This window comes from Lissotriton vulgaris, chromosome 3_1, assembly GCF_964263255.1.
Source record: "Lissotriton vulgaris chromosome 3_1, aLisVul1.2, whole genome shotgun sequence".
Classification (NCBI taxonomy): domain Eukaryota; kingdom Metazoa; phylum Chordata; class Amphibia; order Caudata; family Salamandridae; genus Lissotriton; species Lissotriton vulgaris.
In genome coordinates, this window is record NC_141689.1 from 1,257,130,331 (window position 1) to 1,257,153,490 (window position 23,160).

General features: G+C 47.5%; 1 long non-coding RNA gene across 1 annotated transcript in view; it reads right to left on the reverse strand.

The window, feature by feature from the left end:
- Positions 1 to 434: 434 nt before the first annotated feature.
- Positions 435 to 23,160, reverse strand: part of LOC147727770 (uncharacterized) — a 95,607-nt gene continuing 72,881 nt past the window's right edge. Inside the window, exons 2-3 of the long non-coding RNA XR_015309507.1 lie at positions 21,097 to 21,193; positions 435 to 648 (exon numbers count right to left, since the gene is read on the reverse strand). This is a non-coding gene — a long non-coding RNA (uncharacterized LOC147727770). The remainder of the gene's footprint in view (positions 649 to 21,096; positions 21,194 to 23,160) is intronic.

A 23,160-nucleotide genomic window follows, 5' to 3' on the forward strand; every position in this document is an offset into this window, starting at 1 on the left:
TACTTGTAATTATATGAACCTGTGGTGTGAGCTAGGAACATTCTGTACTTTTGTATGAATTTTATATGTCCTTTTATTGTACTTCAATCCCAATAAAAATATACTTAAAATAAAAAAAATAGAGAACTATCAACAACAGTCTGCCAGTTTCTCTCACACAGGGATGTGCGAGTTCTCTTTAAGCCTGTTGTAAGAGCTCCTCTCAGATGTTTTGCATCTTCACGGTCGAAATATCAACCATACCCACATATCTGTACCATAATGTAGACTCCCAAAGTGGATATAGTGCCTTCAAAACCAAAAACAGTACCTTCTCTTCTTGAATCCAGGACATCTAAACTTATGGAGATCTAGGAGCATTACATTTATTGCTATTTCAATATGGCCACTGTGTATCTGTACCAGTAAGAGTGCCCATCTCTACTTACCAGAACGCAATGGTACCTTTCCTTTCGTCCTCATTGACGTATCTTCCTCTTGCTGAGATTTCTGAGAAATGTATACGGTACATGAGGGAAATTTGCATGTGCTTTGTGACTCTGGTACAGCACAACAGATGCATTCATGATTATAGTTGGCGGTGTCACACAAAACATGCAGCTGCAGTATCTCTCTTGGTCTTCAGCAGTAATTTGACAGTTTGTTTCTCTGTCATGGGAAGAATCAATTACACTTGAGTACTTTTTATTCAAACATGCTTCACAACATATTAACTACTTCTCAGCACAGCAGAGCATATACATTGTTTGAATGTAACACCATTTTAAAAATAACATTAGAAAATATTCTGTTTGAATAGCAATGCATGTCAGTGAAAGATGTTTATCATCACAGACTGGCGATGTCTCCATTTTCTGGAGTTTAAAATGCTTTATTGAACTTATTTGGTGAGACAAATATAAAGTAAAAACAATATTCAAAACAGTACAATTCAAGCACAGCAAATAAAAGAAATATATGCAAGCTTAACAGTTCAATACACCAGAGCTCGAATTGAAAAATATAAACTATTTTCAAAACAATATGCATTTTTTAAAGATTATGTAAGAGAAGAAAAAAGGGAGAAGGAAAAAGAAAAAGAAAAGGAGAAGAGAGGAAAAGTGGAAAAGGAAATGATAAGTAATAACAGCATTACAATAATAACCATTTTAACTTAATGAGGATTTATCAACATTTATAGAGGTTTATAACTAGTGACTGTAGATTTGGATAGAACAGCTTGTCTGGATAGGAATGTTGTGAATTGCAACCATAATAAATCTTTTTGAATCAGTAAAGGAGTGGAAGTGGCATATGCGCGATCCAATCGGTGATGATGACATAAAAGATTCCACCAGGCAATACAATTTATTTTAGTGGTATCTTTCCAATTCGTGGTGATAGCAGGGCAATAGCTATAGCCAAATCAATAAACTTTCCTATATTCCCTTGAGAACGCCACAGGGAGGAAGAGCTGCCTAAAAAAATATGTGAAATATCAAAAGGAATGACGTGGACAGAATTTCATTAAGTTTCTTCCAAATGAGCCGCGAGAGCCTATTAACCAAAGGACAAAAAAAAAACATGAATAAAAAATCACTTTTGTCGTGAGAACAAGACCAGCAATTTGCATTGTTATTTGGAACTAATGGAGGTCCTCAGGGGTCAAGAAGCGCCTGTTATAAAAATATTACAATGTTTGTGTTGTGCTTGCAGAACGAGAGGAAGTGTGGCTCTTCACAGGTCTCGAAGGGAAACTCCTGGTGAAGGTCCCTTTCCCATAGGAGTTCTACCTTGGATTTTTTTTTTCAGAACAAATTTATTATGTTGTTGATGATTTACAAAGAGGACACTGCTCCCCATGAACCGGGGGGCCAGTGAGCAGATAAATAGCCATCACATACCAGCTGTTCAATCAGCATTTTGAGAGAAATGAACATTCCCAAACTCCCTTCCCCCCAATGCCCTCCCCTTGCCTTCCCTCCCGGATCCCACCCCCATCCCCACACAGTGTCTACATGGTCCAAAAGTAAAAATGTATCAAATTCACAGTCAGTGTGTACCCCTTTTTACCCAGGGTCAACAAGCAATTGTTCTGCATCAGCGTCCCTTTGCACTGGTAGTTCTAGCTACAGCCCTCTATAGTCTGCCCATCGCTTCCATATTTTAAAATGTTTCTGGGGGCAGCCCCTGGCCTCGAAGATCGGGCGCTCCAGCCCCATACAAAAGTCCAAACCCCTCTTCCACACCTTTATGTTAAAGGAGCCCTAGGGTCCTTCCATGCCCGAGCTACATCTCTTTTGGCCACCGTGAGGCCCAGAAGCAGCAGATGGCTTTTATAAATTTTTCCTCCAACCTGTTCGATACCATGAAGAAGGCCCAGCTGTAGTGAGCGGGGGAGGTCCCAGCCCAACACCTCAGACAAGCAATTCCACACACCAGTCCAGAACCTCGTCAGTTTCTCACACGACCACACCGTATGTATGAATGTGCCTACCGCACGCTCACACCGCAGACACTCAGGGGAGGCAATCAGACCAGCTCTCCACAATCGATCCCTAGTATAGTAGGCTCTGTTCAGATACTTAAATTGAATAAAACGCAGGTGCACTGCAATTGCCGCCCCTCTCGGAGCCTCCGGGGCCTCCCTCCAGTCTTCCTCCTCCGAGGCACCTATGTCTCCCTCCCACAACGATCGTAGCTTGTCAAGTGGAGAAGAACAATGTCTAACCAGTGTCTAATATATATTAGATATTTTCTTATTATCCAATTCCCCCATAAATACCTTAGCCTCTAGGGGACTAAATTTAGGCAACGAGTCTAAGCCAACCAAGGAGGGGGATAAGGCGTGGCGGATTTGTAGGTATTTAAAAAATTGGGTTCGAGGCATATCGTATTCTTCTCTCAATGCTTGGAACGATTTGAGGGTCATGCCTTTCATGACGTGGCCCAACGCCGATATACCGATTGCATCCCAGCCATGGAATCCCTGTAAGGACGCCTGTGCCGGTAACCGCCCATTTTGCCACATTGGGGTTTCTCTCGTTAATGTATTCCACCACCCCATACGGCGTAGAGCTCCACGCCACACCTGGAAAATCACCTGGGTAACCACTGGGAGCCTCTTCCTTATAGCCGCCGAATATAAAATGGTGTGCAGCGTGTACGGGTCCATCATGTATCTCTCAAGGGCATGGGCTGGGTATCCCCGGTCCCCGTACCACCCTTCGTTCAGTACCAGTAGGTGGGACGCTTGAGAATAGGATAAGATGTCTGATGTTGCCAGGCCCCCACAATACGTGGAGAGGAAGCAGGTGCGGAGTGGCACTGTCGCCACCCCTCCGGCCCAAAGAAACTGACTCAAAGCCGAATTCACCTGTCTGAACCACTGTGGCGCAATGGGATACGGATAATTTTGTAGCTGACAAAGGAGACGCGGAGAGCCACCATCTGAAATATGGCTGATACCTCCCCGAATATCCGCATTATCTCAAGGACTCTGGGCCCGGACGTATTCAAATCCGTAAGGAAGAAAAGGACGTCGTCAGTGTAGAGTGCAATTCGATCGGACGGTCCCGACTCCCACTCAACTCCTCTCATCTGTGCGTCCACTCGCACCCACGTCGCCAGCTGCTCCATTGCCAGGGTGAATAAATAAGGTGAGAGAGGGCAGCCCTGCCGGGTGCCTCGGCCGATAGGGAAGGGGCTGGACACCGCTCCCGCCACTCTCACCGACGACGTCAGATCCGTGTACAGCAACTGCAGGTACGAAAGGAAATGGGGTCCAAGGTTCAGACGAGATAAGAGCGCACGGAGATAGACCCAACTTAACGAATCGAAGGCTCTATTAATGTCAGCCAGGAGGAGCGCCGCCGGGATCCTGGCAGCCCGGGCTGCCTCCATCACCACCTGCGCGCGACGGATATTGTGCCTCGTCGCCCTATGGGGCATAAACCCGGCCTGGTCTGGGTGTACCAGATCTGTAATGCATGGGAGGAGGCGATTGGCCAGGGCTTTCGCCAATATTTTCGCTTCAACATTTAGGAGCGATATTGGCCTATATGAGGCATGGTGTTCAGGAGGCCTCCCAGGCTTACAGAAGACCACAATTTCAGTGTGTCGCCAGTCCGCCGGAAGGCGACCACACTCCCTGGCCGCCTCCAGTGCCCTTCTGTAGCGCATCCCCAGCTGGAGATGAAACGTCTTCATGAATTCACATGGGAATGTGTTAGGCCCGGGGGCCTTACCCGTGTTCAGTTCCCCGAGAGCTGCGTCCAGCTCCTCCATCGATAGCGGGAGCTCCAGCCGATAACGCCCCTCATCTGAAAGCACCTGCGGCGGGAGGTCCGCCAGGAATTTGTCTACATCCTCCGCTGGGAGAGACTCCCGAGGGGCATATTGGGCTGCATAGTATTGTGCAAAGCTGGCAGCCAGTTCCGCCGGGGCCGTCACAGGATCCCCCAACTCGTCACGAAGTCCCGGCAGGGACTGCGCCTGGAAGGTACCCTGGCAAAGCCTCTAGAACATGGTGCTGGATTTATCACCCCACTGATATATTCTACTTTATGTAGCCAACCACAGCTGACGAGCCTCGTCCATTAGCAGAGAAGAATATGACTGCTGCATCAGTAGTGTCAGGATTTGCGTATTTGCCCCTACAGAACTACAACTCCCATAATGCTAAATGGGTGGAGAACTGATTCTATATATTCAGGATGTCCACTAGGGGGCTTCGCAAGTGATTACTCTTTTGAACCTGTGAGAGTTGGTGTCGAGTTCTACGTTTTGGGAACTACTATCCAGGATCAAAGACTTTGGAACATTTGGAGTTTGCCGTTATCTTTTCCGCGAGCGGCTGCGGCGGAAAAGGAATCGAGGAGCGGCAAAGAACTTGGTTTTGCGAGCGAGGACTACGGAGGGCGTTTCCTTGTTCAGCCTTACCCGTTCGCGTGCGGCTGCCGCGAGGGAAGGTGTATCGTGGTTGGAGCTTTGTTTCCAGGAACCGATTGGATCTGAGTACCGGGGGATTTGAACAGAAGAAACTGGTTAGGGTTTGTTTCTTTCCACGAGCAATCATCGCGAGGAAGAACGGCCATTTGAGGATTATCAACCAAAGAACCCTGACTGGTGTCTCTATCGGTTACGAACTGGTAGGCCTCTACGGAGGAATCTTTTTGTTCGTTTCTATTTTTGTTAGTGTTCCCTATATAGTTGGGCCCACCTAGGAATACTTTTTCGTGTGCTACATTTTTGTTCGTACGGAACTTGGTTTGTTGCAAGACTATCTAGAAGCCATTTCCCTTTATTGTTTTGGGACTGAAGTTTTCCTTCCTACACATTTACTTTGCTGGGTTACTGGAGAGAACTTTTATCAATCAAAGTGAAGATTAAGATGGGTATTTGTGTGGTATGACAACATTATTGATGTATACTGATGTGTGTTCGAACTATTGGTAATCAGTGGTTTTCTTGCAGGCGGCACTGGTCTATAGAGAAGTATCTATGGTATAGAGAGGCAGAGGTCCCCTCCTGATTTATTTGGTATGTATTGTTTCAATAGCGAGAATTGAATGAGAGTAGTTAGAACTGTTGTCATAATTCTCTCTTCTTGTCATTTCAGCTGTCCCATCCGTTCCAGTCCCTTTCCTTACCTTCCCTGATTTATCCCTCACTTGATTACCTCTACGCTCTGTGTTTTCTGTACAGTCAGAGTGTGGGGAAATCAGGAGGTGGACCCCTTTCAGCATCACCCTGATCCTGAGGCGACGAGAATCGTGACAGAATCACTTACCCAAGAAAATATAGAACCTCCCGGTCAGGGTGTGCTGAAAGATGACTACACTTGAAGAAGTGATGCAGGCCTTAGTTATTGTACAGCAGGAGTTAGTGAATTCTCGTGCCGAAACCGCTGCTCTTAAAGAAAGATTTGATAGGCAAGCCAGAAACCCTTTTGATGCTTCGGCAGGAGTCCCCCAGATACAGGTCACTGTGCCCCCGCCGATCCCACTGGCTAGTCCTGAGAGATATGCAGGGGACCCTCTTAAAATACAGACGTTTTTGACTCAGATCACCTTGTATTTTTCGTGTAGGCCAGCTCCCTTCCCTACCAATCACTCTAGGGTGGCGTTTGCGATATCATATTTGACGGGAGAGGCAGCAGACTGGGCAGTCCCTTTAGTGCGCAAAGATGATCCTTTGTTAACAGATTGGGCGGCCTTCCGAAGGGAATTTGAGAGAGTATTTGATAGAAGGGCTACCACCCTTAGTGCAGACCGCGATTTACTGGGGCTACGCCAAGGGAGAAAGGATTTGATAACTTATATGACGACATTCAACAGATTGGTAGGGGAAACTGCCTGGCCTGAAGAGAAAAGAATGGCACAATACTATCAGGGGTTGAATGATGACATGAAAGACATCCTGGCACAAATCGACCCCCAACCCACGAGTTGTTTAGGGTTGATCAATCTTACCTTGCGGTTGGACCACCGTCTCTCTGAGAGGGGAGGCGAGCGTAAACGAGGTGGTCGATCAGGGAGTGGGTATGAGGTGGAGAGCGCCCCCCAAAAGAAAGATTCAGGACCTGAGGCTATGGAAATAGGGGCTGTTCGTCCTCCTTTAACCAAAGCCGAACGAGAGAGCAGACGTGCCTAAGGTTTATGCATATTGCGGTAAAAAAGGGCACTATGTGCGGGACTGTACTATGAAACCCCAGAAAAGGAGTTTGTTTTTTCCTGCTAAGAAGATGGTGGCAGTGGTAGCGGAAGATAATTATGAAATACAGGAGGCAGGCGAGGGGGCTGAGAGTATGCCAACACCCCCTAAGGAGTGGAGGATACCGTCCTTGGGAGTAGTGGATAGTATGGAAGCAGTGTCTCATGTAATTTTGCCCATGTATCTAGGTTCAGGACAACACAAGGTTCCCGTGAAAACTATGGTGGATTCCGGGGCTACGGGGAACTTTATCGACTATGGTTTGGTGAAGAAGCTAGGATTAAAGAAAGTTCCCACTCACCTACCAGAGCTGGTTTTGGCGGTGGATGGTACTCCACTAAAATCAGGCCCCATTGTAGAACACACAGAAGTGTTAGAATTGACTCTTTGTGGACAGCCATGGGATCATGTAGAATACATCGTGCTGAATATGATTGAGGCTCCACAGTACGAAATTATTCTAGGGATGCCGTGGTTGTGGCATCACAATCCTTTGATGGATTGGAAGTTTAAAACCATCCATTGCCTTCCTCAACAGCTCCCTGACACAGGGCGTAGTGCCCTCTGCGCTAAAGGCAGCTACCATAGTGCCCATCCTGAAAAAACCTGGCGCTGACCCTTCCATCTCGGCCAACTACCGCCCCATCTCCCTGCTACCCTTTCTGGGCAAGGTGATGAAACGCCACGTTACCGCGGCACTCAGCGCCCATGTTGAGGCAAATGGGGGACTGGCATCCCGCCAAGCCGGGTTCCGTCCCAGGCATTCGACCGAATCAGTCGTGGTCTCAGTCTTGGACAAACTCAGAAAGGGCATGGATGAGAACAAACACCAGGCACTGGTCCTCCTTGATCTCTCCGCCGCCTTTGACACGGTGGACCATACCATCTTACTTACCCGTGTCAAGGCGGCCGGCATCGGGGGATCAGCTTTGATCTGGCTCTCCTCCTTTCTGAGGGACCGCACTCAGGCGGTCCGGCTAGGCGACTTCACGGCCACTCCTCTCCCTGTCACCTTCGGTGTTCCCCAGGGATCCTCTCTCTCCCCCTTACTTTTCAATCTTTATATCTTTCCTCTCATCTTCGCACTCCAGCAGCTGGAGGTCACCGTCTATAATTACGCGGATGACCTCCAGCTCATCTTTGATCTGTCCCTTTCTCCTCTCTCTGTCTCTAACTTCCAGTCAACTATGACATTCATCAGGGACTGGATGAACCACAACCACCTCAAGCTGAACCCGGATAAAACCGAGCTGGTTCTCACTGGTGGTTCGTCCAGCCTCTGGAACTCTCTCTTCTGGCCCCCCTCTCTTGGTCCCGCACCGACCCCCTCCACCACGGTCAAAACACTCGGTGTCAAAATAATCAACCAGCTCACCCTCCATTCACAAATTAGTTCTGTGGTATCCTCCTGATTCCTCACTCTCCGCACCATCCGCACTGTTTCCCGTTTCTTTTCCCCCCAGGCACTTAAGATCATCATGGCCGCACTAGTAATATCGCGACTGGACTACGCTAACGCTCTCTACCATGGCATCCCCGCGTACAGTTTGCGTAGACTTCAGACTATCCAGAACCAGGCAGCCCGGCTGGTGTACGGCCTCCCTCGTTATCACCATTCCACCCCTCTTCTCAGGGAGCTTCACTGGCTCCCTGTAAAAGAACGTTCCCTCTTTAAGATAGGCTGCATGGTCTTCCAGGCCCGCCAGGGCACTGCCCCCGCTTTCATCTCCTCATTAATCAATCCCTATGTACCTGCAAGAGAACTTCGGTCTTCCTCCAAGTCCCTCCTTCAGATCCCTCGCTTCACTCGTAAAAAGTGGGGCGGAGCCAATTTCTCCACCCTGGCTCCAACTTTCTGGAACTCACTACCTGATCACCTCCGCTCTGCCACCCAGTATCTCCCCTTTCGTAGAAATCTGAAAACGTTCCTCTTCAGCCAGGCCTTCCCCACTTAAACTCTCTCAATACCCCCTTTATCTTTTCCTGGTCTTTTTTTTCCTCAGTTGCCGATCCCCCTAGCGCCAAGAAACCGCAAGGTGTACGCTGCGCTCTAGAAATATTTTAAATTAGAAATTAGAAATTAGAATTAGAATCCAGTTCACATCGGAGCATTGTGTGTCCGAATGTTTGCAGGAGGACGGGGCATCACATACGTTATCATTGGCACAGGTGTTTCAGGTGGCGACTGCAGCAGAGAAAGAGGTGGCGTTGCCTGTTGAATACCATCAGTATCGAGCGGTTTTCAGTAAAGTGGAGGCTGAAAAGCTTCCACCTCATCGCGACTATGACTGTCGGATAGATTTGGTGGAAGGCTCCAAGATACCTACTTGCAGGGTTTATGCGCTGTCTGATTCTGAGACGAGATATTTAAAAGAGTATCTAGAACATCTGTGCTCGTTGGGGTTCATAAGACCATCGCGTTCCCCAGCGGCATCACCTCTTTTCTTTATCTCCAAAGCCAACGGTGAGCTGCGCGCTTGCATTGATTTCAGGCAGCTGAATAAGATCACAATTAAAAACCGTTATCCTCTTCCACTCATACTCGTCCTGCTAGACCAGGTGAAAGAGGCCAACATATACACCCGGTTGGACCTGCAAGGGGCTTATCACTTGGTACGGATTCAGGCCGGAGATGAGTGGAAGACGGCGTTTAAGACGCGCTTTGGGTTGTTTGAGTATTTGGTGATGCCGTTCGGGCTTTGCAACGCCCTTGCGGCGTTCCAATTCTTTCTTAATGACATCATGAAGGAGTACATCGACCGCTTTGTTGTCATCTATATTGATGATATCCTGATTTATTCAGAAACCCCATCTCAGCACGTTAGTCAGGTCATGTTGATCCTCCAAAGACTACAGGAACACTGCTTGTATTGTAAACTCAGCAAGTGTGAGTTCGGAGTGACTGAAGTGGAGTTTTTGGGTGTGATCTTGAATCCCCAGGGTTTTCGGATGGCAGATAGGAAAGTAAAGGCAGTGCAGGAATGGCCCATTCCGAGGTGTGTGAAGGATGTGCAATGCTTCCTAGGGTTCTCCAATTACTATCGGAGATTTATTGCCCATTTCTCGCAGCTAGCCTCTCCAGTAACCCGGTTGTTGAGAAAGGGTGTTACCTTCTGCTGGACCTCGGAAGCAGGAGAAGCATTTGAACAGCTCAACAAGGCCTTCTGTTCTGCACCTATTTTGAGACACCCACAATCTGATGTTCCATTTGTAGTGGAAGCTGATGCTTCGGACATCGCCGTAGGTGTGGTTCTGTCGCAAAGAGACAAACACACCGGTCAGCTGCACCCTGTTGCCTTTTTGTCTAAAAAACTGAATCCTGCAGAGGTGAATTATACAGTGGCGGAAAAAGAACTACTGGCTGTGAAGAGGGCCTTTCAGGAGTGGAGGCCTTACTTGTGGTGGGGACAACATCCTGTCACAGTGTTCTCTGACCACCGAAACCTGCAATTTATGAAGACTGCTAGGCATCTTTCGCAACGGCAAATGCGTTGGATGTTGTTCTTCGCGGAGTACGATTTTACTATTACTTTTCGTCCCGGGGCAGACAACAAGAAAGCGGACTCGTTGTCCCGTCAAATGGATTCCGAAGCATCGTCAAAGGGAGAGCAGTTGTCGATTCTACCTCCTGAGAGGGTGGTGTGTGCCACTACAGTTGAGCTGTTTATTGAAGCAGTACGGAAACAATGCTTTGTATCTCAATGGCAGGTGTGGGCTGGGAAAGAAAAGCCACGCACTCTGAAACATGGATTGCCAATGCGGAATAACGCCTTGTTTCTTCCCACGCATGAATTGCGTTTGATGGCCTTTAATTGGTGTCATAACGCCATGGTTGCTGGTCATCGGGAACATCAGAAGGCCATCCAGGCATTACAAAGACAGTTCTGGTGGAAGGGAATGATGAAAGACGTAAAAACTTGGATTGATCAGTGTGAGACATGTGCAAGAGCTAAGAGCGAACAAACCAGGAGTAAGGGGTTGCTGATGCCACTACCTACCACCTCTAGGCCCTGGCAAGTGTTAAGCATGGATTTCGTGCTGGGACTACCGATGGATAAAGGTTGTGATGCCATCTTGGTAGTGGTGGATAGCCTGACCAAAATGGGACATTTCATTCCATGTCGAAATCTCCCTACAGCTGCTCAAACAGCGCAGTTGTTGTTGACCCAAGTGGTACGGTTGCACGGAATCCCCAAAGTCATCATTTCGGGTCGTGGGCCGCAGTTTGTCGCAAGGTTCTGGCATACATGGTGTAAGGCGCTACAAGTGACGGATGCCTTGTCTACGAGTTTCCATCCCCAGTCCGATGGCCAAATGGAGAGGCTGAACCAAACTCTTAAAAAATACCTGAGATGCTACGCAGAAGAGGCTAAGGACTCATGGGTCTCCTTGTTGTGGCTGGCCGAATTGTCCTACAACAATGCCTGGCATAGTTCTACGGGAGAATCTCCGTTTCGGGCCAACACGGGTTATCATGCTGACCCCTTGCCTGTTACTATCCCTAGCGATGTGCGAAACCATCCTGCCGTTGCTGCCCGGATGAAGGCATTGTTGAAGATCCATCGCCGGGTACAACTGCACTTGGAAAGGGCGAAAGACTCGTACAAAAGTGGGAAGATCGGCGTCGTCAAGAGGGTCCAGTATACCAGGTGGGGGATAAGGTGTGGCTGTCGACAAAAAACATTCGTTTTCGCTACCGCAGCAAATTCCACCCTCGATTCATCGGACCATATGAAATACTGCGGGTGGTGAATCCTGTGGCATACAAGCTGAAGCTGCCAGCCTCCTTACGGATACATTCGGTATTTCATTGCAGTTTACTGAAACCAGCCAAAACGGGACGATGTCAAGAGGTCCCTCCAGTGATGAGAGATGGCCAGCTGGAGTTTGAGGTGCGTCGTATCCTGGATTCCAAATACCAAAAAGGGAAGCTGTGGTATTTAATCTCGTGGAAGGGATACACTTCGGAGGATGACTCCTGGGAACCGTGTACGGAAGTGCATGCCCCTCTTGCGGTTTGACGGTTCCATGCCCAGAATCCGGGGAAGCCTGGGGCTAGAAGGCGCCGCTAAGGAGGGCATACTGTCAGGATTTGCGTATTTGCGCCTACAGAACTACAACTCCCATAATGGTAAATGGGTGGAGAACTGATTCTATATATTCAGGATGTCCACTAGGGGGCTTCGTAAGTGATTACTCTTTTGAACCTGTGAGAGTTTGTGTCGAGTTCTACGTTTTGGGAACTACTATCCAGGATCAAAGACTTTGGAACATTTGGAGTTTGCCGTTATCTTTTCCGCGAGCGGCTGCCGCGGAAAAGGAATCGAGGAGCGGCAAAGAACTTGGTTTTGCAAGCGAGGACTACGGAGGGCGTTTCCTTGTCCAGCCTTACCCGTTCGCGTGCGGCTGCCGCGAGGGAAGGTGTATCGTGGTTGGAGCTTTGTTTCCAGGAACCGATTGGATCTGAGTACCGGGGGATTTGAACAGAAGAAACTGGTTAGGGTTTGTTTCTTTCCACGAGCAATCATCGCGAGGAAGAGCGGCCATTTGAGGATTATCAACCAAAGAACCCTGACTGGTGTCTCTATCGGTTACGAACTGGTAGGCCTCTACGGAGGAATCTTTTTGTTCGTTTCTATTTTTGTTAGTGTTCCCTATATAGTTGGGCCCAACTAGGAATACTTTTTCGTGTGCTACATTTTTGTTCGTACGGAACTTGGTTCATTGCAAGACTATCTAGAAGCCATTTCCCTTTATTGCTTTGGGACTGAAGTTTTCCTTCCTACACATTTACTTTGCTGGGTTACTGGAGAGAACTTTTATCAATCAAAGGGAAGATTAAGATGGGTATGTGTGTGGTATGACAACATTATTGATGTATACTGATGTGTGTTCGAACTATTGGTAATCAGTGGTTTTCTTGCAGGCGGCACTGGTCTATAGAGAAGTATCTATGGTATAGAGAGGCAGAGGTCCCCTCCTGATTTATTTGGTATGTATTGTTTCAATAGCGAGAATTGAATGAGAGTAGTTAGAACTGTTGTGATAATTCTCTCTTCTTGTCATTTCAGCTGTCCCATCCGTTCCAGTCCCTTTCCTTACCTTCCCTGATTTATCCCTCGCTTAATTACCTCTACGCTCTGTGTTTTCTGTACAGTCAGAGTGTGGGGAAATCAGGAGGTGGACCCCTTTCAGCATCACCCTGACCCTGAGGCGACGAGAATCGTGACAAGTAGCAGCTGCCCAACGGCATCTACATTCCCCCCTGTATTGCATTCCTCTTCCAGATCTCAGACCTGCTTCGCCGCCTCCTCTATTTCTTCCCTACGGGTCCTGCGGGCTGCCCCACCCCAGGCAATATCCACACCACGGAGCACGGGCTTCAAAGCTTCCCAAAGGGTCAAGTCACCCGTTTCAGGCCTGTCATTGCTGTCCCAATACTGAGATATGGCCTCCCGCATATGCGACTGATAGCCGTCTTGTTGCAGATGCCATGTGGACAAGCGCCACCTAAAGGGCTGCCACCTCCTATCTAGATGTAGGTCCATCGCTAGTGGGGAATGATCTGACAGGCCTCGCGGGAACATGGACATGGCGGCCACCCTCCCTATCCAGCTATGAGGAATAAACAGATAATCGAGTCTGGAAAAGGACTTATGTACAGCTGAGACATATGTATATTCGCGGTTGTGAGTATGCTGGTACCGCCATGCATCTATCCAGCCCATCCCCTGCACCATGCTACTCAATTTAGTGGGACATCTGCTATAAGACCCCCTCCGGGCCTATAACGGTCCATACGTCCATTCATTACATCATTCCAATCGCCACCCACTATTGCCATCACATTCGGGATTTCGGCCCACACGTCAAACAGTTTTTCAATGAGGGCCTCTTGCAGTGGGGGCGGGGCATACACACTACCAAAGACCAATGGCTCATCACCCACCATTCCTTTGATGAAAACAAATCTGCCATGGGTGTCAACCCATTGTGTCTCATGTACATGGGGCAGCCTGCGATATATTAGACCTGCGACACCTCGTGACCCTCTCACAAAGCCTGCGTGGAACACCTGCTGTGGCCGTACCGTTGTAAGCTAAGGGTTTTGGTGCCTAGGAGGTGAGTCTCTTGTAAGAGCAGCACATCCGCTTTTTCTCTCTTCCCCAATTGCAATACTGCACCTCTCTTTATTTTGTCGAGCATTCCCCGTACATTCCAACTCACTACACGCAGTGACACCCATGGAAGGCCTGCCCCGTGGGTGTCAACCGCCATCGATGGGCAGATAAATCAGGGCCCTGGGTACATGGGACCACACACACACATAGAATTGCAACCGGACTTGAATGGACACTGTGTCGGTACAAACTGCCCCATCCCTCCCAGCCCCCCCTCCAACCCCCTCCACCCAGACTCGCACCCCCCAACAGCCCCCCTACCCTTTGAACACCTCCAGCCCTGCCCACAACTCCCCCACCCCCCCATACCTCAGAAACATTGAAGTATCTGTCGTGGTATAGATCATCTCCAGCCCCCAATGTGAGGCTAAAGAAGCACTATTCCAATGGATCCCCACAAACTACCCACCCAGACCCAACTTACCCCTTACCCAACTAACTTTGCTAACCTCAGGGGTGATATCCGCCCAACCTCAGGCATCCCCCAACCCACGTCCCACCTCAATGCATTAAATGTTAAGCAAATAGTCTGGTGGTGAGTTTCAAGAGCTATCGTCGCTCCCGGTAGGATCATGATCCGTCTGCATCCATCTGGGATTCGCACTAGAAAGTTTTAGAGTAGCACTGGGCCTCATGGCTCCTGAGCCGGAGTGTCATCTGTATTGGTGTCCCCCGTCGCCCCATCCCGGGGAGGCTGGCTCTTCTGAGAACTCGCTCTCCAGTTGCTCCTGCTTCGCGACCTCCGGGGGGTCTTCGGGGGTCCCGTCGTGGAGGACGAGTCGAATCGCGGCCCGGAGGGGTATGCACCCTGACTCGGACCGTCTCATCTGTCCAAGCAAAAACCTCCTCCAGAGTGTTGAAGAACTGGGTCCGGGACTGGAATAGCACTCGCAAGCGGGCTGGGTAGAGCAGGGCGTATTGGATTGTGAGGCCTCGTAGTCGCGCCTTTGCTGCAGTAAAGGATTGTCGTTGCTGCAACAGCTTAGTGTAGTTTGGGAATATCAGTATTTTGTGATTCTCATACATTAGGGGCTCCTTTGCTCGCGCCTGTCTCAGGATAGTGTCGCGGTCATGATAATTGAGGAGTTTGGCAATTACTGGTCGGGGACGAGCCCCCACCGGTGGCTTTGGGAGAAGTGCTCGATGTGCCCGCTCAATTACAAAGCAGCGCGAGAGGGACTCCGGGGGGAGCCACCCCTCCAGCCACTGTGTCAGGAATGCCTCCATGTTGCCCTTCTCGCTGCCCTCCGGAAATCCCACAAACCGCAGGTTGTTTCTCCGGGCACGCCCTTCTGCATCCTCGGCCCGGAGCGCAAGGCCCTTCTGAATCCCTTCCATAGCTGCCACTTTCTTCTTGAGATTCGCCACATCATCCTCCACTCCCGTGATTCTGGTCTCAGTTTCAGTTATGCGGGCCACAGCATTACGCAAATCCTGACGGAGCAATGTGACATTGGCCCCAACTGCCCCAATCTTTGCATCTAGCATGTCTCTAGATTGCGTTATAGCTGCCATAAGGGCCGCATTCTCTGGTCCCCGTCCTTGCTGGCCTCCGGAAGCCCCCGCCCCGCCGCTCGGCCCTGTAAATTTGTCTATGGGGCCCTGTTTCGTAGTGCCTCAACTATTGCCGCCCCTCGTCATGTTGATCTACGGGCTCGAGTATAGGGACCCAACTGGCCGCCGGGGCGCCTGGCAGTCGCCTTCTCCACTCCGGTCGGGGACCTCCGATAGAATCATTCCTGCTCTTTCAAGATCAGTCTCAATTGCAAGGATATCAGTGTGGCTATGCGCGTTGCAACACCCCCATCCATCAGCACCAGTTGCAATAGTATGTCCCCCAGTGCTGGACAAACACCCGGCCACAGTCTTAGAAGTTGAGTGTCCCCTGGTAAGGGCCTTCATCACGAGGTCATAGAGGCTCGCGCACCCTTCCAGCTCCAAGGCCGGTGGGAGATAAGCTGAGCTCCCCTCAGCTGTTTAAACCGTCGTCGCCCAGTCCACCAGCGGGGCCCAGGCTTCAGTTCCGCCCCGAGTGAGGGGCACTGCATTGGCCAAGTCACCACCCTCGGCAGCAACACACGCATCCGCCAGGGGGGGGGGAAGCCGGAGGCCTTGGAAGGGGGGGGGGGGGAGGACGGGAGCCCCCTAGTTCTCCCGGTCCACTGGGCTCCCGCAGTCCGACTCGACCGTCGAGTGTATACGGCCCGTTTCTGAGGGAGTCGCCCCCCCCCCCCCCTCGATGCCGTTCGCCCTAGCTGGCAGCCAACCCCCATCCACCGATGTCTCAAAGTCCAGGGCTTTAACAGAAGGGGGGAGAGAGAGAGTCAGTGGATTCAGTCTCCCTAAATGTATAAATAAACAAAGTGGAATCCACTCAAGGTGGTAGTGATCCCTGAAGTGATGGGGAGACACACAGTGTTGTTTAAATGCCCCTCACACACCAACAGGCCCCTTGGTGTCATGCTTCATCATCGGGGCCTTCGCACCCCTCTACGGGATGCGGCGTGCTACGACTCGCGGATACGCAGGAGCACTTTGAAGTGAACTATGTGTGGGGGGGTGTGTGTATATAGAACCAAGGTGTGAGTGAGGTGAGGTGAAAAAAGTGAAAGGTTAAAAAATACCTGGCACGTGGGAGGAAAAAAGATTTAAATTTAATCCCCGGCTGGTATTATTAAAAGAAGTGCAGGGCGTGGTTAAGTAGATACGAGTTAAGGTATCGAAAACCACTGTAAAAGTGTCAACATGTTTCGGAGGTCACAGCCTCCTTCTTCAGGACAAGGGTTATGCACTTACCCTCCACTTACTCACATGCAGAATGTAAAAGTGTATTATTAAAAAATTTACAAAATTACCACAATGTGTAATGTTCCTAACAATGTTTTTAGTGTTAGCGAATGCAATTGCGCCCAGTTGGCGAAAGAACTTAGAGTTCTAAAGTGTAAGACCTCATGAGCCTAAGCGTATATTGGGGATCCTTCCTTCCTGCTCATAAAAGACGGTTACTGCACTGGCCATTCGCCTGCCTTCCCTCAACGCGGCTCCGCTTAAAATTTCATCCACCAAGGTTGCCCTTGTGAAGCCACCACACAAGGAAGGGTCACCATGTCGAAATCCTTCACAACAGCCATACGCGTTTCGAGTTAATAAAGCTCTTGTTCACCTGCAAATGATGAGAGGTAAGCTTTGAACGTTGTGAACAGCAATTTATTATTCAAGAGTCCCGCCCATGTGGGCGTTACCACGGGCATGCTGGTAACGGTAGTCCTGGTATGCCTGAAAACTCGGCAATTCATTAAAGCAAGTGCGCTGACATTCCATCATTTAAAATAATCATCCCGGTTGGGCAGAAGGTGATTGGGCATGATACTCAGTTTCCCAGTATAAGCCTGTGGCTCAGGCACCCTCCTTTCCTGTGAGCGTTAATGATTGCCAACACCCGGGGAGGAGCGGAATGGCGCCTTTATCAACGAGCGGCTGGCTGGCTGTTCGAGACTTTGTCAGGTGTTGGGCGCTGAGGAAGGCAAATGCGCCGAAATGCATTCGCCGCCACCAGACTGCTGTTTTCTTTTTTAATAAAGCCCCTCCTTACATTTCCCCTCGTGGTTGCCGCTTCTCTTTTCTTTTTGGGGGAGAGACTTACCTGCATATATATATGTATATGCATATATTTTTGGTTTATCAAAATTCGGTGGCCCAATTAGACCTCCAATTTCCATATATCCCAGTATTGATTTAACAGTATAAAACACTTCCATTTACATCAATGTTAGAGTACATAATATGTTCACAGTTCTCAAGTCCACATAAGTATATACAGTTGTATCCAGATCTCACTGCTCGGTTTCTATTTTTTGATTTATTACTGGCATCGTACATATATCCCCCCTATAAGTGTTCCAGCCGCCCCACAATCGCATCCATTTTTTGGGGCAACCTCTGTGGACAAATACTGTTTTTCCGCACCATAGCCATATCCATATCTTTACAACATTCGGAAGCCTTGGTGGTGGAGAGTGCAAAAACAACAATTGATGGACAGAATGCAATACAATGTCATACATTCACCCCAGTACAGAGATCTGGGCCTAAACCCATTATTTTTTTGCACTCCACGCCACCCCAGTTCAGACATGGTCATGTGCTAATAAGCCTTGACCCTGGGCCTCATGGAAACAGTCCAGCCCGAACTGCCAAGCCATGTCTTTCCTGGACGGGAATCAAGCATCCTAGGACCGGTTTCTGGCTATCAGCCGCCTTCAGCCAGGATAGTTTGACTCCAGTGGTGTGGAGAGCATGGGACTCACGTCTGAGCATACCCATCCCACTCGGGGTGACAAATGCAAAAACAACAATTGATGGACAGAATGCAGAACAATGTCATACATTCACCCCGGTACAGAGATCTGGGCCTAAATCCATCGTTTTTTTGCACTCCACACCACCCCAGTTCAGACATGGCCATATGCAAATCAGCCTTGACCCTGTGCCTCATGGGAACAGTCTAGCCCGAACTGCCAAGCCATGTCTTTCCTGGACCGGAATCAAGCATCCTAGGACCGGTTTCTGGCTATCAGCCGTCTTCAGTCAGGATAGATTGACTCCAGTGGTGTGGAGAGCGTGGGACTCACGTCTGAGCATACCCATCCCACTCGGGGTGACGAATGCAAAAACAACAATTGATGGACGTAATGCAGAACAATGTTATACATTCACCCCAGTACAAAGATCTGTGCCTAAATCCATTGTTTTTTTGCACTCCACAGCACCCCAGTTCAGACATGGCCATATGCAAATCAGCCTTGACCCTGTGCCTCATAGGAACAGTCCAGCCCGAACTGCCAAGCCATGTCTTTCCTGGACCGGAATCAAGCATCCTAGCACCGGTTTCTGGCTATCAGCCATCTTCAGCCAGGATAGCTTGACTCCAGTGGTGTGGAGAGCATTGGACTCACGTCTGAGCATACCCATCATACTCTGGGTGACAAATGCAAAAATAACAATTGATGGACAGAATGCAATACAATGTCATACATTCACCCCAGTACAGAGATCTGGGCCTAAATCCATTTTTTTTGCAATCCACACCACCCCAGTTCAGGCATGGCCATATGCCAGGATAGCTTGACTCCAGTGGTGTGGAGAGCATGGGCCTCACGTCTGAGCATACCCATCCCACTCGGGGTGACAAATGCAAAAACAACAATTTTATTGTTGCCTCTAGGATGTGTTTGATCTTATGATAGCGGAATCTTTCAGTGACTGTGTATTATATTGCAGTTTCGCTTCAATGAGCTTAGAAAGGGCATCTGAGTGATTTGATGAGAAATATTCATGTTCTAGGTTCTTAATTTGTTTTAAGAGTAGCGTTAAATCTCCAAGTGCCTTCCTCTTATCATTCGCAACAAAGTTTATTACAAACCCTCTTAGCCGATGGCCTTAAATGCATCCCAAATAAAATTAATCTACGAGTCCGAGGGAAGATTGTTCTCGAAAAACTCCTGTAAAAACAATGCAAATTGCTCAGTGAATTGGTTGTCAAGTAGAAGAGCATTATTAAATCTCCATCTGGGTGAAGGTGATATAGGAGTGGGATAGTCCAAATCTATTATTACAGGGGCGTGGTCAGAAATAAGGATGGAACCTATCTCGGCATGTGTCAAGAATTGAAGAGTGGGTTGTGTTATATATATGTAATCTAACCTAGAGTGAGAATTATGTACCGAGGAGAAAAAGGAGAACTCTAAAACATCTGGGTGTGATATTCTCCATATGTACACCACCCCCTTAGAAGATATAGCTTTATGAAAGGCCCTGTGAATTTTATTTTGAACAAACCTAGTTTGAGATTTACGATCGAGAAAAGGGTTCATCAGTTGATTACAGTCACAACCCACTATAAGATTTTCTGTTGCATGGGACGAAAGGATAATTGAAAATTCATTCCAACATTTTAAATCTGTACCATTAGGACCATAAACATTGCATATCGACAATTGGGTATCATGAATCTTAAGGTTCAACAGAAGCCATCTCCTGTTATCATCCTTAACTTCTGGTAACAATTGTGTACATAAAGATTTATGAAATAATATTATAACACCATTGTGATTATTCATGGCTGGAGAGGCGAAAACACTCCCAACCCAGTGTCTGCATAAAGAGAATATATCTTGCTCCCTAAGGTGTGTCTCCTGTAAAAAGGCCACATGACATTTTAACGTTGATAAATGTGACACTTTTTGCTTCTTGACTGGGTTACAAAGACCCTTAACAATCCATGAGACAATATGCAAACCATTCATTGAAGCAATATATAATAATGTAATAAGAAGAAGTTCATTATGAAACTGTAAAAAGTAGATGTCACAACCCACCATAACAAATATGACAAAAAAGCGGTAGAAGTTTGAGCACGCATGACTACCAATATACATCAGAATAGGACAAAAAGAAGAAGAGAAATGCAGATGAAAAAATAGAAAGAAGTGGAAAAGGTCAACATAATCATCCACATCACTTGGACTGAGTGGACAACAGGAAGAACTAAAAGAGCTTTTTTGAAGAAAAAAAAGGTTTGCTGAATAGTATTGGAATATAGAATCGAATAAAAGTGGAAAAGAAAGTCAAGAAAAAGATGAATGAAAGGAGAAGAGCAAGAGAACACAGCCTCTGGTGTATACAGAGTAGAGGGATGAGGAGAAGTGTGGAGAATTGTGGTTCACTGGTTAGAGGCGGCAGACCCTGAAGCAGAGATCAGGCCCGGGACCAGGGTTCAATTCCCGACGCGGCCGGGTCTAGGATCAATGTCCGCGGACTCGATAATTCTCGCTTCGGCGCCTTCTCTAATCATGGGCCCCACGCTGCAACTCTGGGCAATAGCTTGCTTAATCTCCACAACGGCCCCACCAGCGCTGGGATGCCTGACTCTGCCCCTCACAGGGAGAACCAGGAAGGGTTCCACAGCCTAAGCGCCGAGATACCCTCATGGGTGATTCAGCGCTATATATATCTATAACTAACTATAACTATGACAAATAGCCAAAGGGCTTTCGCCATGAGTATCAAGTAAAAAAAGACAATAATAATGAGAGGGGGATAACGAGAGGAGTAGACATCACTCTGGAAGAAACACAGAGAAAAAATACATTTGATAACAACAAACATAGGAAGAATGTGAGAATGAAGAAAACGTAACCAACACGGCACAACCAGGACTTACCATACATTAAGACGACAGCGCAACCAAGCAAAACATGGACATTTGGATAAATGAACAATGTTGAACAGAGACAAATCCATCAGGGGAGGGGAGGGACCTGCATGAGAAAAGGAGAAAAACGCATGTTTACTGAGAGATATGAGAAGAGGGGAACAAGTGGAGTAGACCGGGCTCTGGAAGGATCAGAGAAAAAATACATTTGGTAACAACCAACATTGGAAGAACGATATGAGAGTGAAGAAAACGTAACCAACACAGCACCTCCACTACTTCAGAATCAGAACAAAGCTTTATATTGATTGTGGTATAACAATCATAAAAAAGTACATGTAGCAGAGAGATAAACATAGTAAAAAAATGATCATCTGTGTAGTAAAAAAATAATAATTTGCATATGTAGTAAATCCATATTGAAGTACATTACATAAATATTTACACAAATTAAAACAGATGAAAATTTATCAAGAACATGTTTGCAAAGGGCCTCCTCCACAATCCTAAATAACAATGCTAGTTCTATGGTGGAGAATATTTTTTAAAAACATGGATAATCTCCAAGCAACATGTTCGTTTTCTAAAAACTGGAGCTTAATAAAAGCAGGTCAACATTGTCTCAAGTTCCAGTTATGCAAAATCGGGATTATCCAAAACTTTCTTGCCTCCGTGTAAAATTTACAAAATAGGACTAAGTGCATAGATAATTGAGGCGACAGGTTATTACATGGGCAGAATTGTAACTCACTTGCCCAATCATTCATCTTGGGGAAAGAGACGATTCTATGTATTCTCCCCAATCTGAATCTAAATAGTAAGAACCTATCAAAGCCAGCTGGCACGAAAGCTAAATATGGCTGCAAACTAAAAGTTGTAAGGACCATCTGGTGGTTCAAAACACTAGGTTTACAAACTTCTCCAGATAGTCTTTTACTTTCCAGGAAATAGAGAACCTCCTTTCTAAGATTTTTCCTTGAAACCAGGGCGATAGTGCTGGGATTAGTGAAGTATTCCGGGTTACCCATGTCTTTTGTAAAGTCTTGGATAAACTTGATCCACGGTATCCTTAGTGCACCCTCCAGCCTCAAGCTGTCCTGTTGTAGGTCCCTATTAAGTTTGGTCTCACCCCTTAACCAAATCCTCTGCCAAAGAAGGATTGGTTCCATTTTAATGAGGTCTGATATGTGTGAGAGACCCAACTCGGCATGCCAGATATAGGTTGAGGTACTAGAGGATGCTGACAAAATGTATTTAATTAAATAATTCTCCACTTATTGTATTGAGTTTGTGTTAACAAAACCCCAGATCCGAGCTCCATAGGTAATGATTTGAACACATTTTGCTTTGTAAATTTTTTAAAGTTCCAAAGGCGGTTTACGTCCCAAGTTTTTTTGTGAAACTGGCTAAAGCAGTTTTTGATCTTATTAAGGCCAGCTTTTTTGCTACCACGGCTTGGGCCCAGGTGTCATTGTGACTAAAACAAAATGCTTAGATAAGAAAAACTATTAGTTGACGCTATTGGTTTTCCCTCCACAAAAATGTCCCTGCATTTCTTACCACATCTCATTACAAAAGTTTTAGAGATGTTAATCTTAAGATCCAGCTCCTCCATGAAGTTAAAAAAGGTATTTAGGGTCTTTTGTAGGCCAATTTGGGTACAGGACATGATTACAGCATCATCCGCATAGAGTAATGCTGGGATGGGGCGATTACCTACTTGGGGAAAATCATTAATGTCTTTAAGGAGGGCCTGACCTAACCCATTGGTTTAAAGATTAAAAAGGAAGGGGGCTAGGACACAGCCTTGCCTAACTCCCCTTCCAATTGGAAAATAGGCAGTACGCTCACCACCTACACCAAATCGCACACGTGTTTTAGCTCCATTGTAAAGGCGGCGAATAAAATAAATAATATTTTTGGCGATCCCAAGTGATTCCAGAGTCTCCCAAAGCTTTGCGTGCCTCACGCAGAGAAAGGCCACTGTGAGATCAACGAAAACTAAGTACAGGTTTCCCTTTTTGGCCCTGACATACATTCCCATAAGGATCGCTAGGTTTAAACTCTGCTCCA